This window comes from Salvelinus namaycush, chromosome 9 (genome assembly GCF_016432855.1).
Source record: "Salvelinus namaycush isolate Seneca chromosome 9, SaNama_1.0, whole genome shotgun sequence".
Lineage (NCBI taxonomy): Eukaryota > Metazoa > Chordata > Actinopteri > Salmoniformes > Salmonidae > Salvelinus > Salvelinus namaycush.
In genome coordinates this window covers 51,229,825-51,237,542 of record NC_052315.1, presented here as the reverse complement: position 1 = coordinate 51,237,542, position 7,718 = coordinate 51,229,825, and positions in this window count along the sequence as shown.

The following is a 7,718-nucleotide window of genomic DNA, read 5'->3' as shown; positions in this document are numbered from 1 at the left end:
ATTTTAGATTCTTCAAAATAGCCACGCATTACCTTGATGACAGCTTTGCACACTCTTGGCATTCTCTCAACCAGCTTCACATGGAATGCTTTTCCAACAGTGTTGAAGGAGTTCCCCCATATGCTGAACACTTGTTGGCTGCTTTTCCTTCAGTCTGCGGTACAACTCATCCAAAACCATCTCAATTGGGTTGAGGTCGGGTGATTGTGGAGGCCAGTTCATCTGATGCAGCACTCCATAATTCTCGTTTTGGTCAAATAGCCCTTACACAGCCTGGAGGTGTGTTTTGGGTCATTGTCCTGTTGAAAAACAAATGATAGTCCCACTAAGCACAAACCTAAATGGTATGGCGTATCGCTGCAGAATGCTGTGGTAGCCACGCTGGTAGCCATTCTGCTGCCTTTTAATTGTAAATAAATCACTGACAGTGTCACAAGCAAAGCACCATCACACCTCCTCCATGCTTCATGGTGGGAACCACACATGCGGAGATCATCTATTCACCTACTCTGCGTCTCACAAAGACACGGCGGTTGGAACCAAAAATCTCTAATTTGGACTCATCAGACAAAGACAGATTTCCACCGTTCTAATGTCCATTGCTCGTGTTTCTTGGCCCAATCAGGTCTCTTCTTCTTATTGGTGTCCTTTAGTAGTGGTTTCTTTGCAGCAATTCGACCATGAAGGCCTGATTCACACAGTCTCCTCTGAACAGTTGATGTTGATGTGTCTGTTACTTGAACTCTGTGAAGCATTTATTTGGGCTGCAATCTGAGGCTGGTAACTCTAATGAACTTATACTCTGCAGCAGAGGTAACTCTGGGTCTTCCCTTCCTGTGGCGGTCCTCATGAGAGCCAGTTTCATCATAGCGTTTGTTGGTTTTTGCAAATGCACTTGCCATAATATGGACTTGGTCATTTATCCAAATAGGGATATCTTCTGTATACCACCCCTACCTTGTCGTAACACAAACACATACGGTGGCTACTTCGATGAATCTCAAACCTAAAATCTATATTTGTTTAACACTTTTTTTACTTACTACATGATTCCATATGTGTTATTTCATAGTTTTGAAGAAAACTTGAATGAGTAGATGTGTCCAAACTTTTGATTGGTACTGTATATCTTTTTTTTTTCATGTCTGTATGCAATGCTCTAGGCTATGACAATGTCGTCCTGTTCTTTGTTTTGTTATTAGTTATGTGTAACCAAAGTATGCCTGGAATGCTAGGTCCACTGTGTAGCCTAGGCCTACTATGTTTATGTTTGTTAATTTGAATATTTTTTTTTTTATGAGGACCACAATGGAAATACGTTTTCAAACTTTGTTGTGTCATCCTCGATGATTGTAAATGCATTATCCAAATGTGTGGTTGTAATGTATTTTAAATTGTCAAGTCTGTCTGTCTGTCTGTCTGTCTGTCTGTCTGTCTGTCTGTCTGTCTGTCTGTCTGTCTGTCTGTCTGTCTGTCTGTCTGTCTGTCTGTCTGTCTGTCTGTCTGTCTGTCTGTCTGTCTGTCTGTCTGTCTGTCTGTCTGTCTGTCTGTCTGTCTGTCTGTCTGTCTGTGTCTGCCTGCCTGCCATTAGAATGCTTATGGACAACTTGTAGCTAGCTAGTGCTGAATAATCAATGTACCAAACCGTGTTAGTGGACAGGGGAGAATTCTGCTGGGTTTCTCAGTACATTGGGTACAGTACCATCTACCATCTGTCTTTAGACTACAAGAGTCAGTCCCAAAACAAAACAGGGGTCATAATGTGATGTCAGAATAAGATGGTCTTTGTGAGGCCATGGGAAATTCATACATCTATGAAATGAATGAGAGAAAAGCTACAGAAAGTGTAAGATGGAGTGAGCAGGAAAAGAGAGTAAGAAAGATATAGCGAGAGAGAGAGAGAGAAGTGTCTCGAGGAGCAGCTGCCTCTGTGGCTTGTTTTGAGATTACGTCAATGCTGACGAAGAAAGAGAAGAAGGAAGACTTAGAAAGATTGTGAGAGGAGGAGAGGAAATGGGGGTGAGGCACACTTCAGAAACCGGGACAGGGGTATACAGACTTCTTTTTTGCCTCCTTTGAGTTCCTTTGACAAAGCTGTCATTGTTAAAAGGCTAGAGAGAGAGGGTGAGTCTTGGCTGAATTGGGTGTATAGCTTGGGCTTATGTCCACCCCCCACTCCTAACATTTTGACAGTACTGCACAAGTTTCTTGTCTGTTCATGATATGCTCAGAATCACACATCCTCACTGTTACAGCCCCTGCATCTCTGGAAAAGTAAGTCATAATAGTAATCCCACACAAAATATTGATCTCTGCCACTTACGTACTTGATTGAGTTTCATTTGCTGATAAGGTGTCTGTCGGAAACTCAAGTTTTAATGTCACATGCGCAAGTACAGTGAAATGCCGTTCTTGCAAACTCAAAACCCAACGATGCAATAATCAATAACGATGAAAAAATAAACACACGAGAAGTAACAAGAAATATGAGTCAGCTGTGAGTCATTTCTCTCTGGGATTGTGTAATGTTGGACTTATGCTTATTGCACTATCCTCCGCATTGATTTAGCCCTTTTAGCCAATATACTGTATCTCTGTAATATGACGGAGAAAGCATTGGGTGGAATTAGAAAATGAAAGAATGAGACAGCAGAATATTATGTGTAAGTATTATGACCTCGTAATACTTCGCGGCCCCCTGACGTACTTGGATGGCAAAGGTGCGTGTGTGTGTGTGTGTGTGTGTGTGTCTACTGGATGATGGAGTGGCAGCAGTGGGTGACAGTCAGAGGTAAAAGGGAGGGATGGGTCCTCAAGCAGCCTGTGCAACGGTCTCGGTTGACGGGTCCTCCAGAGCAGACCCCCTGCAGAGTCCCATTTATCATCACTGTCAGTCATCCTTTCATTGCATATGACATTGTTTAAATCTAGACGAGTGAGATCAGCAAATGGAACAACATATGTGACTTTTTACTTAGAAACCTATTCCTTGCCTGGGGGATCCTAAGCTTCAGGATCCAAAGGTTGAGGCCAAATGAGAATATGAACGTTGAAACAATGTTGCGGTTCACAAAGAAGCGTGAAGTACTTCCACTTCTCATAGTATCCCAAAGTACACATGCGCACGCACACCCCACACACTCAGGCACACACACACACACACACACCCTCTCTGACACAGGAAAGAAGGTGGAGAAAGTGTTTAGGAATTTGATGGGGGACAGATGTCATAATAAAATCCTGAGGAAGGAGGAGACCTGAAGAAAGGCTACCCTCCCTGTAAGCATAGCTAGGTTACAAGCCCCCTCAACCCTCTGTGTAGGCACAGGTTACAAGCTTAGTCAAAGTTGATGGCCTCTACAAATGGTGCTAGATAAGGCGCAACATTCTCTGGCTGAACCCCTTAGTCCCCTGGGAGTCTAGGACAGGGAGAAGGGACATCCATGCAACCAGGATAGACTCTCGAGGTTACAAGGGCGACTTTGACACAGAGAGGATCAACATAGCATCATCCTACAGTCACTGATGTTGCTGTTACTGTTGAATTCTCTGAGATGGACATTCCCTCATTCAGGCCCATAGTAAGTAAGTGGCCAGTCTACACACACAGTCCCATACTGAAGCAATCTCAGTCTGACCTTAAAACAGACAAGTGTTTCCTAGGCATGATGACTGTGTCCAGTAAAAGGGTTAGTCTGGGTCAACCTGGATGTCAGGACCCTAAAAACCACCATGTTGACTTAACAGCTAACAGCCCCTAATGTGCCAACCAGGGTCGAGTCCCAAATGGCACCCTATTCCCTACATAGTGCACTTCTTTTGACCAGGGCCTACAGTCAAAATAAGTGTGCTTAATGGGGAATAGGGTGGCATTTGGGACACATATCAGCACTCCTGTCATGAGAGACGCCCATAAAGTTGGCCCGACTTCCCCTCAGTGCCGCTCTCTGCCTCACATGTGGGGAACCTTTGAGGTCTTTAAAACACACAGTGTAAACAGAGAGTTTGACAGTAATGCTGTTTGGGCTCTTTAAAAGAGGCCTGGTTTGTATGTCGTATGGCATCCCTTGACAGGGCATGTGTTGTCTTGATAGGGTCTTCAAAGACCTCTGACAGACTTTAAATCAATTATGTAAGTTTTTGCTTAAGTCCCCCATTATGTAAAGTAATATTGATTATTGATTGATTCATGTTCGATTATTATAGTATGTTCAAATTAGATGTGTTTTTATAGTTTACATACGTTACAGGTTTCAATGTCATATCAATTAGCACAACTAGCACAACTTCCGTCATTGTTGATTATCACATTCATATCATTTTCCCCTTATAATAGGTTTGACACAGGTATGCCAACATGTTATAGCAGCTCCCAGGGGCACAACTTTCACGGGGGATGAGGGGGACATGACCCCCCCACCGGCACACACACACACATTCTGAAATGTTATCATTTCACTGTGATACAAAACACTGCAAGGGGTGTGCTTTAGGACCATGCGGACGCCTCAGAGTGGACGGGTAGGCTGTTTTCCAGTTTCAGCCTGCTGGATTTAGAACCTCATGGAGAGAGCAGAGCGTGCGGGCAGGCTATGTGAAGGCAAAGCTTCTGAAAGGTTGCTGTATAGGACCAGCATGGGAGAGATGAACAGAGGCAGCTGCTGTCTGTGTTGCGCTTTTTCTCAGAGTTTTAAAAGCAAGCAGAGCAGAAACTGGCTACTCTCTAGTTGACTGATCTAGCTGGCTCTAGTTGACTGATCTAGATCTAGCTGCTGTTTGACAGAAAAAATAAGTATTTATTCCCAGTGCTGATCTAGTAGTGTAACTGACATGCTACGTTAGCTAATGTTTCATCCCCTCTTGACTGAAGTGAATGATCTAGTAGCTAGTAGCTAGGAGCTAGTAGCAATCACAGCCAGTTCAGCTCTAGTGAATCAGTGAATGGATACAAAGTTCCATCTTGAGTTGATGGGTAGGTCACAGTCTAGGATCTGGGAATAATGGTACTTTCAATTACTGAACCATTGATATATTATATTTTCCGTGAATAGAATCAATGTACACCAAGGTAGTTCTTTGTCATGCTTCATCTGAGCAGGATCAAATGGTGACAGCGGTCTTAGCAGGGTCAGGCAGCAAGGGAAGACCAGTCTGTGACAGCGCAGAGGTGAACTTTTGCAACACTTTATTCTCTCTGCGCAGCAAACACTGGACAAGCAAGACGCTCAAAGATTGAAACTATTTTAAGGCAGTCTGACAAACCTCTAAAGTTGATTTCCAAACTATATCAATGGTTGATAGAGGCTTTTCCCAATGACACAAAACATGCTAAAAGAAATGTGAGGAAGACATGGGAGACGCTATTGATGATGATGAATGGATACAGATATGTATCTGCCTGCCTGCGGTTACGAAACCCCTACCTGTCCCAGACCTGCTGTTTTCAACTCTTAATGATCGGCTATGAAAAGCCAACTGAGATTTATTCCTGATTTATTATTTGACCATGCTTGTCATTTATGAACATTTTGAAAATCTTGGCTCTCTCTAATTTTCTCCTTCTCTCTTTCTTTCTCTCGGAGGACCTGAGCCCTAGGACCATACGTCGGGACTACCGGCCGTGGTGACTCCTTGCTGTCCCCAGTCTGCCTGGCCTTGCTGCTATTCCAGTTTCAACTGTTCTGCCTGCGGTTATGGAACCCCTACCTGTCCCAGACCTGCTGTTTTCAACTCTTAATGATCGGCTATGAAAAGCCAACTGAGATTTATTCCTGATTATTATTTGACCATGCTTGTCATTTATGAACATTTTGAAAATCTTGGCTCTCTCTAATTTTCTCCTTCTCTCTTTCTTTCTCTCGGAGGACCTGGGCCCTAGGACCATGCGTCGGGACTGCCGCCCGTGGTGACTCCTTGCTGTCCCCAGTCCGCCTGGCCTTGCTGCTATTCCAGTTTCAGCTGTTCTGCCTGCGGTTATGGAACCGCCACCTGTCCCAGACCTGTTGTTTTTCAACTCTTAATGATCAGCTATGAAAAGCCAACTGAAAATTATTCATGATTATTATCTGACCATGCTTGTCACTTATGAACATTTTTGAACATCTTGGCATAGTTCTGTTATAATCTCCACCCGGCACAGCCAGAAGAGGACTGGCCACCCCTCATAGCCTGGTTCCTCTCTAGGTTTCTTCCTAGGTTTTGGCCTTTCTAGGGAGTTTTTCCTAGCCACCGTGCTTCTACACCTGCATTACTAGCTGTTTGGGGTTTTAGGCTGGGTTTCTGTACAGCACTTCGAGATATTAGCTGATGTACGAAGGGCTATATAAAATAAAATTGATTGATTGATTGATGTTAGAATGACCAGTCATGCTCATAATATCTCAGACATAAATTACTGCAGTTTAAGTCCATCTATAAAATGTACTATGTGCCAGTTAAACTGAATATCATGCACTCTGAAATGTAATTCTTCTGTTGGAGGTGTAAAACACAAAAGGGAACATATTTGCATACGTTATGGTCTTGTGAAGGCTGGCTGAATTCTGGCAAAGAGTATGTTATTTTATCTCAGCATGTCTACAGATTCTCCCTGTTTTTGTTTGCTTGGAAATGTTGATACTGGAGACTCTTATCAGAAGAATCTGTGTAATCTATCATTTATAGCGGGTAAGAAATGCATTGCCATTCATTGGAAGGTTGGTTATCCTCCCATAATGGATGGAAGAAATGTCAAGTTATGCATCACTAGATTAGATTTATTACAAGATTAAGGGTATACTGTGCAAATTTCATAAGATCTGGATGCCTTATATGAAATTGTCACGCCCTGACCTTAGAGAGCCTTTTTATGTCTCTATTTGGTTTGGTCAGGGTGTGATTTGGGGTGGGCATTCTATGTTTTGTTTTCTATGATTTTGTGTTTCTATGTTTTGGCTGGGTATGGTTCTCAATCAGGAACAGCTGTCTATCATGGTCTCTGATTGGGAACCATACTTAGGTAGCCCTTTTTCCCTCCTTTTGTTGTGGGTAGTTGACTTTTGTTAGTGCCACTATAGCCCTGTAAGCTTCACGGTTGTTTTCATCGTTTGTTGTTTTTGTCAGCGTCATTTTAAATAAAAGGAAAATGTACACTAACCACGCTGCACCATGGTCTTCTGCCAGCAACGGCCATGACAGGAATACTGTACGACAGAAGGAGTCTGTACTGAAAACATGCCCACATCAAGCGAAAAACCTATTTAGGCAATCCCTAGCTGCTGGGCTGCTCAGTTCTGGCCCTGGGGGTCTGCCGTACTGTTGGTTGCCACTCCAGCCTTGGTCTAACACACTGAAACCCATAATGAATGTTTCACTAAGATCCTAAAGCTGAGTGGGGTGTGTTGGTGGACCCCTTGGGTCAGGACGAGGTGACCCAGCTGTATTGTGTGCAAGTAAAACGAGCTCTACAGTACTATTAGGCCTATGCATTATATGGAGGGTGTACTGTTTCGGTGTGTTAATGTGTAGGTGTATGTTTTTTATTCAACTTTTGTTTTCCAAACCTTTCCCTTGATACATAAAAAAAAAATATGGGAAGGAAGTTGTATTGGGGAGAGAGTTAATGTATTGACTAGGCCGTCTGGATGAAATTTGATATAGAGGATATGTCTTGATAAAGACGATCAAAAGTATTTGTACTTTATTAGTAAGAGTTGTTCATTTGTTAGGCTATTGATTAA